Genomic DNA, 9,471 nt, shown 5'->3' with positions numbered 1-9,471 from the left:
TGCTGCGGTTCATGGGGTCACAAAGAGTCGGATAGGACTGAGCGACTGAACTGAACTGAACTGAAAGGATATAATGAGATAAAGTATGAAAAAGGAAATACAAGGCATTATCATGATTAAATATGTTTCTCTTATAACACAATATTTGCCCTATGCTAGAAAGTGAATAAGTATCTTTTAAAAAATTATAGACTTGTAATTCATTTTATGAGGCTCCATATATCTTGGCTTAAGAGGAAAAAATTGAGAGAAAAGCTGTCTATCCTGGTAAAGACTGTGGCTCAATATTTCTTTTCCTGATAAATAACTCTGCATGCCTCCAAACAGAAGAAAAATAATTTTAAAATATTTTTATTTTTGTACTTGATTTAACTTTAATAAGATGTAACACTTTAAACTGCAGTCTTAGAGAAATTTACACTCTATTTAGTATCATCACCATCTGTTCAATTCAGTATTCTGATTCTTAATGAGAAAACCTGTGAAATGTCATCAATAAATGTGAAAACTTAAATGAAATTTAACAATTACTAGAAAAATATAATTTGTGAAAATTGAGTTAAAAGGAAATAAAACCTTTGAATAGACAGAGAGCTATTAATGGGCTTCCCAGGTGGCTCAGTGGCAAAGAACCTGTTTGCCAATGCAGGAGACATAAGAGAGGCTGGTTCTATCCCTGGGTCAGGAGATCCCCTGGAGGAGGGCATGGCAACCCACTCCAGTATTCTTGCCTGGAGAGCCCACGGACAGAGGAGCCTGGTGGGATACAGTCTATAGGGTCACAAAGAGTCAGACACAACTGAAATGATTTAGCATGCATAGCTATTAAAGGAATTGAACTAGTAACTCAAAACCTTTCCACAAGGAAACTAGGCCCAGAGGATTTTATCAACAGTCAATGACAGATAATTCTAATCTGATACAGTCTCTTGATTCCCATCAGGTTGGTTTGAACCTTATAACAAAAGCAAGGCAAGAACAACTGAAGAAATAAAAACCTATCAAACTCATGATATAGGTGTAGAAATCCTAAAAAAAAAATTAGAAAACCAAATCCAATCAATAACATAAAATATGATAAAGATGGGATTACCTAAGGATTGCAATAGAAGTTTTATATTAGAAAATCTATTGGTGTTACTCACCACAATAACAAAATTAAGTAGATAAATCATATCATTATCTCTATAGACACAAAAAGGCATTGAATTAATTCAATATTTTACTCTTGATAAAACTCTAAGTATTATAAGACAAGTTCTGCAACTTGAGAAGCATATCTAACAAAAATGTATGACAAACTTCACACTCAGCAATAAAGATTAAAAAATAATAAGTAAATAATAAGGCAGAAAAGAATGAAGTGTCACAGATTGAAGAATGTGATTAATTCTACCACCTGGGCTTTTAAAATAAGCAGATAAGTTATGAGAATAATGAAAGAGCTTGACAATGATATCAATTTCAAAAACCAACTGTATTTCTATATACCAATAACAAGAAGATAGGCCATGTAATTTACAAAGAAATGCCATTTAGAATAGTGATGGGCTGTATTTTTGTATATATTTTAAAATATATACAAAATTATATAAGATATTATAAATCTTTATTGAAAGGCATTAAAGGAGACCTAACAATTGTAAAGAGATATGATGTTCATTGATAGGAGACTCAGTATTGTAAAAATGTTTATTCTCCCCAAATTTATATAAATTAAAATTTTAATCAATGTTGCACATGAGTTTTTCATGAAGCATAACAAATGGATTATAAAGTTTATACTGAGATACAAAATGTCAGGACTAGATAAAACATGCAAAGAATAAATTAAGTGTGGCAGCAATTTATTCTATAAAATATCAAGATTTATTTTAAAGTTTTAGAAATTAAAATAGTGTAGGCTGATATTGAGGAAAGAGATAGAAACCAATCAAATAGAATAAAAAGTCTAGAAACAAATCTATATAAACATGGAAACTCAAGCTATGACAGACTTGCCATTGTAAATCATTAGAAGAGGATGAATATTCAATAAACAGTTTTTGGACAACTGATTACCCATGTGGAAAAAGATAAAATTGAATTCCCTACACACACACAATAATCAATTCTGGATGAAGTCATTTTAAAAAGCAAAACTTAAAGTTTTCAGAAGAAACACAAATGTCGGTTTTTACCTTAGTGAGAAAGAAACAAGGTAAGAAGCACAAAGATGCTTAGCAAAACATATAACCTACTGAGACTGAGTGAGGAAGAAATAGAAAGCCTGGGCAGACCAATAACAAATAAGGAGTTTGAAGGAGTAATCAGAAAGCTCCCAAGACAGAAAATGGCTTCAAACTTTCAAAAGCTCTATGTTAAAGTCAGAAAAAAGTTTTTATGAAGTATCAGCACTTTTCTTTTATTAGGGGGAAGGAGTGAGGAAAGTATCATACAACAGGAGACTTAAACTTTAAATAAAACAAACAGGTCTGAGTATCAGAACTTACTTTCTCATTTTACATGATCTTCTAGGAAGTTCAGTCACGTGGCATGCCTACTTCACTTCTTTGAAGACAAAGAGTATGCTAAAAATATATTTTACCTATTTGTTTCTTTTTCTCCCACTATAACTTTTCGAATGTATTAAATGTAGCTTTGATATAACACTGTAAATGGTATGGTGAACTTGAAAATGTTTCTAGTCTTTAAGATAAAATTGAATGTTTGGTATTTAATTGTTTAACTGTTAAAAGTTTCTATTAATAATGAAACAGGTGGAGGCAGAATTGAGACTGCAGAGTAGGAAGAATCTGAGCTCACCTCCCACAACAAACACATTCAAATTACAACTACATATGGAGCAACTTTCTCTAAGTATAATCTGAAAACTAGAATACCTCTGCTATGAAAAGGGTTATAAAGAAAGAACTACATGGATTCTAATAGAAGAGGGGGTGAAGAAACCTACTTATGACCCATACAGAGGAAGAGAAAGATACCACAGGCTAGAGGCTCCTCCCTATAGAATGAGGGTTTTGAGCCCCACATAGACACCCCAGTCCAGGATTGCAGCACTCATATGTGTACCCTTGGCTGGTTTAAAGATCAGTGGGGTTTCCTAGATGGCCGTAAGAAACCAAGACTCTTCTCTTGGAGAGTGCATGCAAGGCATGCTTGCTCCCACTCCCAGCACAGAGGTGGCAGACTGAAAACTGCCTGGTGCGCCCTGGGCAGCCAACTAGAGACACCCCAGCCAAAGCTGCAGTCTGTACCAGGGCTCTGGCTCCGGCACCTCCTGCTCTGGCCCTGCTCCCTGACCGGGCAGCTGCCATTGTCATGCACGAGGAGAAGCTAAGGTTCATGTGAGGCTCCTCAGTCTAGAGGATGACTGCCACCACCCCAGGAAGGATGTGAGCTCTTCCAGGACTGCAGTTGCAACCCTTCAGGCCCTGATCCCACCCCTGGACAAGGTGGCAACCACAGCCATGCCAAGGAGAAGCTGAGTTCCCTCAGGACTATGACTCCAGCCCTCAGAATCTGGCCCCACGCTTGGCCTGAGCAGTAACCACCATCACGCAAGGGAGAAGCCAAGCCTCCTCGGGTCTGTGGCTCCAGCCCCTCAGACCCCAACATGGCAGAGACCACCATTTCACGAGAGAAGCCTGGGCTGACCCTGGGCTTTGGTTCTAGCCCCTACAGGGCTAGCATTACTCCCCACCAGTGTGTCAGCCACAAGTGACCACCAGAAGATTCAATTCACACTGTCTTCAAGTCCAGTTCCCTCATCAAAGCCACTGGGCACAAACTGCATAAGATGGGAACATATCTCATCATAATAAAGGTTATTTAAGACAAACCCACAACATACTCAGTGAATGAATGAATGTTAAGGCTTTTGCTCTAAGGTCAGGAATAAGATAAGGATGTCAACTCTCACCACTGTACTAAATATTCTATTGGAAGTCGTAGCCACAGCAATCAGACAAGAAAAAGAAATAAAGGGCATCCAGATTGGAAGTAAAGGAGTAACACTAACTTAGTTTACTTGCAGATGACAGGATACTATTTACATATAGAAAATACTGAAGACTCCACCAAAAAAATCTTAGAATTCATCAATAAATTCAGTTACAGGATTACTGGTATAACTATTAGTAATATTAGTAATAACTATTAGTAATATTACTATAAAGATATTATTATTATACAGCTATTACTATACAGATATCCATGGCATTTCTATACATGAATAATGAACTACCAGAAAGGAAAATCAAGAAAACAACCTCATTTACAATTCAATAAAAAAAATAAATGCCCAGGAATAAATTAACCAAGGAGATGAAAGACATGTTCTCTGAAAACTAAAGACATTTTGATGTTTGGCAAAACTAATACAATTATGTAAAGTTTAAAAATAAAATAAAATTTAAAAAAAAATAAAGACATTGATTAAGGAAAATGAAGATAATATAAATAATGGAAAGACATCCTGTATTGATGAATTGGAAGAACTGTTAAAATTTCCACACTACCCAAAACAATTGACAGCTTCTGCTGAGTCACTTCAGTCGTGTCCGATTCTGTGCGACCCTATAGACAGCAGCCTACCAGTCTCCCCCGTCCCTGGGATTCTCCAGGCAAGAATACTGGAGTGGGTTGCCATTTCCTTCTCCAATGCATGAAAGTGAAAAGTGAAAGTGAATTTGCTCAGTCGTGTCCGACCCTCAGTGACCCCCATGGACTGCAGCCTACGAGGCTCCTCCGTCCATGGGATTTTCCAGTCAAGAGTACTGGAGTGGGGTGCCATTGCCTTCTCTGAACAATTGACAGATGTAATGCAATTCCTATCAAAATACCCATGATTTTGTTACAGAACTAGAACAAATAAATCTGAAGCTTGTTTTAAACACAAAAGCCCCTGAATAACCAAAACAACCTAGAGAAAGAAAAACAGAACTGGGGAAATCTTGCTCCCTAACTCCAGACTATACTATAAAGCTAGAGTAATCAAAATAGAATGTTAGTGGTACAAAAACAGACACATAGATCAATGGAACAGAAAGACAGCCCAGAAATAGACTCACACACATGGTTAATTAATCTACGACAAAGGAGGCAGTCTCCTCAATAAGCGGTGTTGGGAAAACTGGGTAGCACATGTAAAAGCATCAGACTAAAACACTTCCACACACCAAATATAAAAATAAACTCAGATGGATTACAGACCTAAATGTAAGACCTGAAACCATAACACTCCTAGAAGAAAAGACAGGCAATAAGCTCTTTGCCATTGATGTAAGCAATTTTTTTTAAATTTGTCTCCATAGGCAATGGAAACAAAAGCAAAATAAACAAATAAGACTTAATCAAACATATAAGCTTTTGCACAACGAAGGAAACCATCAACAAAATGAAAAGGCAACCTATTGAATAGGAGAAGACTTATTGTAAATGATGTATCTGATAAGGGGTTAATATTCAAGCTGTACAAATAACTTGTTGAAGTCAACATCAAACAAAATCCCAAACAAATCAACTAAAAAACAGACAGAGGGCCTGAAAAAACTAAACATCTTTTCATACAATTATTATTCATTTGTGTTTTGTCCTCTGTGAAATATCTGTTCTAAGTCTTTGATATTTTTGCAAACATATATTGTGAATTCTTACTGATGGCTTAATGTGGTGTACATATCTTTTCCTATTGTATGAATTGTTTTTTATCTTGTTCATGGTATATACATGGTATCATATCTATAAATTTGTGTATGTGTTCAGTCATGCCTGACTCTGTGCTCACATGGACTGTAGCCTGCCAGGCTCTCCTGTCCATGGACCTTCCAGGCAAGAATACTGGAGTAGTGACCATCTCCTCCTCCAGATCATCTTCCCGACCTAGGGAGCGAACCTGCATCTCCTGCACTGCAGGCAGATTCTTTACTGCTGTGCCACCTGGGAAGAGCTTTCCAAATTTAGCATAGCTAAATTTATCAATGTTTCCTTGATAGTAGGAACTTCTGTATGCTTTGAGAAATTTCTCCTTATCCTGAAGTCCTAAAGATATTCTTATTTTTCTTTTTTGTCTGATTGGAGTTTGTTTGTTTTTTTTTTAATATTTTAATTTTATTGGGCTACAGTTGATTTACAATGGGGTGTTAGTTTCAGGTGTTAGTTAGCAAGGTGACTCAGTTATACATATGCAAATATACACACTTTTTTAGATTTTTTTCTCACACAGGTTATCACAGAATATTGGTTAGAGTTCTCTGTGCTATACAGTAGGTCCTTGTTGGTTATTTATCTTATATATGGAAGTGTGTGTGTGTCTTCATCCTAAACTCCTAATTTACTCCCCCCATCCACATTTCCTCTTTGGTCACCATGAGTTTGTTTTCAATTTCTCTAAGTCTGTTTTGTAAATAAGTTCATTTGTATCTTTCTAAAATTATATTCCACATATGAATGTTGTCATATTTGTCTTTCTCTGACTTACCTCACTCAGTATGATGATTTCTAGGTTTATCCATGTTGCTGGAAATGTCATTATCTTGTTCTTTTTCAAGTTTGAGTAATATTCCATTGTATATACATACTACCTCTTTTTTTAGGATTTCTTTTTAAAATTTATTTACAATTGGAGGGTAATTGCTATACAATGTTGTGCTGGTTTCTCCCATACATTAACATGAATCAGCCATAGACATACATATGTCCCTTCCCTCTTGAACTTCCCTCCAACCTCCCACCCCTCTAGGTTGTCACAGAGCACCAGTTTGAGTTCCCTGCATCATACAGCAAATCCTCACTGGCTATCCATTACCATCTTGCACATGGTAATGTATATGTTTGCATGCTACTCTCTCAATCCTTCCCCCACCTCCTTCCCTCACTGTGTACACAAAACTGCTCTCTACATCTGTGTCTCTATTCCTGCCCTGCAATTAGGTTCATCAGTACCATCTTTCTAGATTTCATATATATGCACTAATATACAGTATCTGTTTTTCTCTGACTTACTCCACTCTGTATAATAGGCTCTAGGTTCACCCACTTCGTTAGAACTGATACAGATGTGCTCCTTTTTATGGCTGAGTAACCTTCCATTGTATATATGTACCACAGCTTCTTTATCCACTCCTCTGTCGATGGACACTTAGGTTGCTTCCATGTTTCAGCTATTTTAAATAGTGTTGCAATGAACACTGGGATGCAAGTATCCTTTCACATTATGGCTTTCTCCAAATACACACTCAGGAGTGAGACTGCTGGATCATATGATAGTTCTATTTTAAGTTGAAAGAATCTCCATACTGTTCTCCACAGTGGTTGTACCAATTTACATTCCCACTAGAGGAGTTAGGGGATTCCCTTCCTCCATATTCTCTCCAGATTTTATTGTTTGCAGACTTGTTGATGATGGCCTTTCTGACCAATGTGAGATGATACCTCACTGTAGCTTTTTCATTTATTTTATAATTAGTGATGATGAACATATTTTCATGTGCTTTTCGCCCATCTGTATGTCTTCTTTGGGGAAATGTCTATTCAGATCTTCTGCTCATTTTTTGATTGGGTTGTTTGTTTTTTTGACATAGAGCTTCATGAGCTGTTTGTACACTTTGGAGATTAATCCCTTGTTAGTTGCATAATTTGCAAATATTTTCTCCCATTCTGTGGGTTGTCTTTTCATTTGGTTGACAGTTTCCTTTGCTGTGAAGAAGCTTTTAAGTTTAATTAGGTCCCCTTTGCTTACTTTTGTTTTTATTTTCATTACTCTAGGTGGTGGATCAAAAAAAAAATATTGCCACTATTTATGTCAAAGACTGTTCTGCCTAAGTTTTCCTCTAAGAGTTTTATAGTATCCAGTCTTTCATTTAAGTCTTTGATCCATTTTGAGTTGATTTTTGTGTATGCTGTTAGAGAATGTTCTAATTTCATTCTTTTACATGTAGCTGTCTAATTTTCCCAGCATTGCTTTTGCTTTTCATGGTCTTTTGTGCTTCCAAACAAATTTTAAATTTTATATTTCCTTTTAAATGCTGTACTATTTTACATTTCATATTTTAGTTTTGCTTCAGATCAGATCAGATCAGTTGCTCAGTCATGTCCGACTCTTTGTGACCCCATGAATCGCAGCACGCCAGGCCTCCCTGTCCATCACCAACTCCCGGAGTTCACTCAGACTCATGTCCATCGAGTCAGTGATGCCATTCAGCCATCTCATCCTCTGTCGTCCCCTTTTCCTCCTGCCCCCAATCCCTCCCAGCATCAGAGTCTTTTCCAATGAGTCAACTCTTCGCATGAGGTGGCCAAAGTACTGGAGTTTCAGCTTTAGCATTATTCCTTCCAAAGAAATCCCAGGGCTGATGTCCTTCAGAAAGGACTGGTTGGATCTTCTTGCAGTCCAAGGGACTCTCAAGAGTCCTCTCCAACACCAAACTTCAAAAGCATCAGTTCTTCAGTGCTCAGCCTTCTTCACAGTCCAACTCTCACATCCATACATGACCACAGGAAAAACCATAGCCTTGACTAGACGAACCTTTGTTGGCAAAGTAGTATCTCTGCTTTTGAATATGCTATCTAGGTTGGTCATAACTTTCCTTCCAAGGAGTAAGCATCTTTTAATTTCATGGCTGCAGTCACCATCTGCAGTGATTTTGGAGCCCAGAAAAATAAAGTCTGACACTGTTTCCACTGTTTCCCCATCTATTTCCCATGAAGTGATGGGACCGGATGCCATGATCTTAGTTTTCTGAATGTTGAGCTTTAAGCCAACTTTTTCACTCTCCACTTTCACTTTCATCAAGAGGCTTTTTAGTTCCTCTTCACTTTCTGCATTAAGGGTGGTGTCATCTGCATATCTGAGGTTACTGATATTTCTCCTGGCAATCTTGATTTCAGCTTGTGTTTCTTCCAGTCCAGCGTTTCTCATGATGTACTCTGCATATATGTTAAATAAACAGGGTGACAATATACAGCCTTGACGAACTCCTTTTCTTATTTGGAACCAGTCTGTTGTTTCATGTCCAGTTCTAACTGTTGCTTCCTGACCTGCATACAAATTTCTCAAGAGGCAGATCCGGTGGTCTGGTATTCCCATCTCTTTCAGAATTTTCCACAGTTTATTGTGATCCACACAGTCAAAGGCTTTGGCCTAGTCAATAAAGCAGAAATAGATGTTTTTCTGGAACTCTCTTGCTTTTTCCATGATCCAGCGGATGTTGGCAATTTGATCTCTGGTTCCTCTGCCTTTTCTAAAACCAGCTTGAATATCAGGAAGTTCACCTAGAAGTCATTATTGTATATTGTGAAATGTAGAGAATTGATGAAACATTTCCATGGAAAGAGCCAATTTTCCAAAAATTATAGGTAATTTCCCCAGTGTTCTACAAATAACAAATTTCTATATATACATAGGCCTGTTCTGGCCTATTTCTCCTGCCATCTCTCCCCTCCCCCACTCCATTGCCTGGTCTGTCTTTT

The sequence above is a fragment of the Bubalus bubalis genome, chromosome 7, assembly GCF_019923935.1.
Source record: "Bubalus bubalis isolate 160015118507 breed Murrah chromosome 7, NDDB_SH_1, whole genome shotgun sequence".
Classification (NCBI taxonomy): Eukaryota; Metazoa; Chordata; class Mammalia; order Artiodactyla; family Bovidae; genus Bubalus; species Bubalus bubalis.
Note: the sequence above shows the minus strand (reverse complement) of the source record.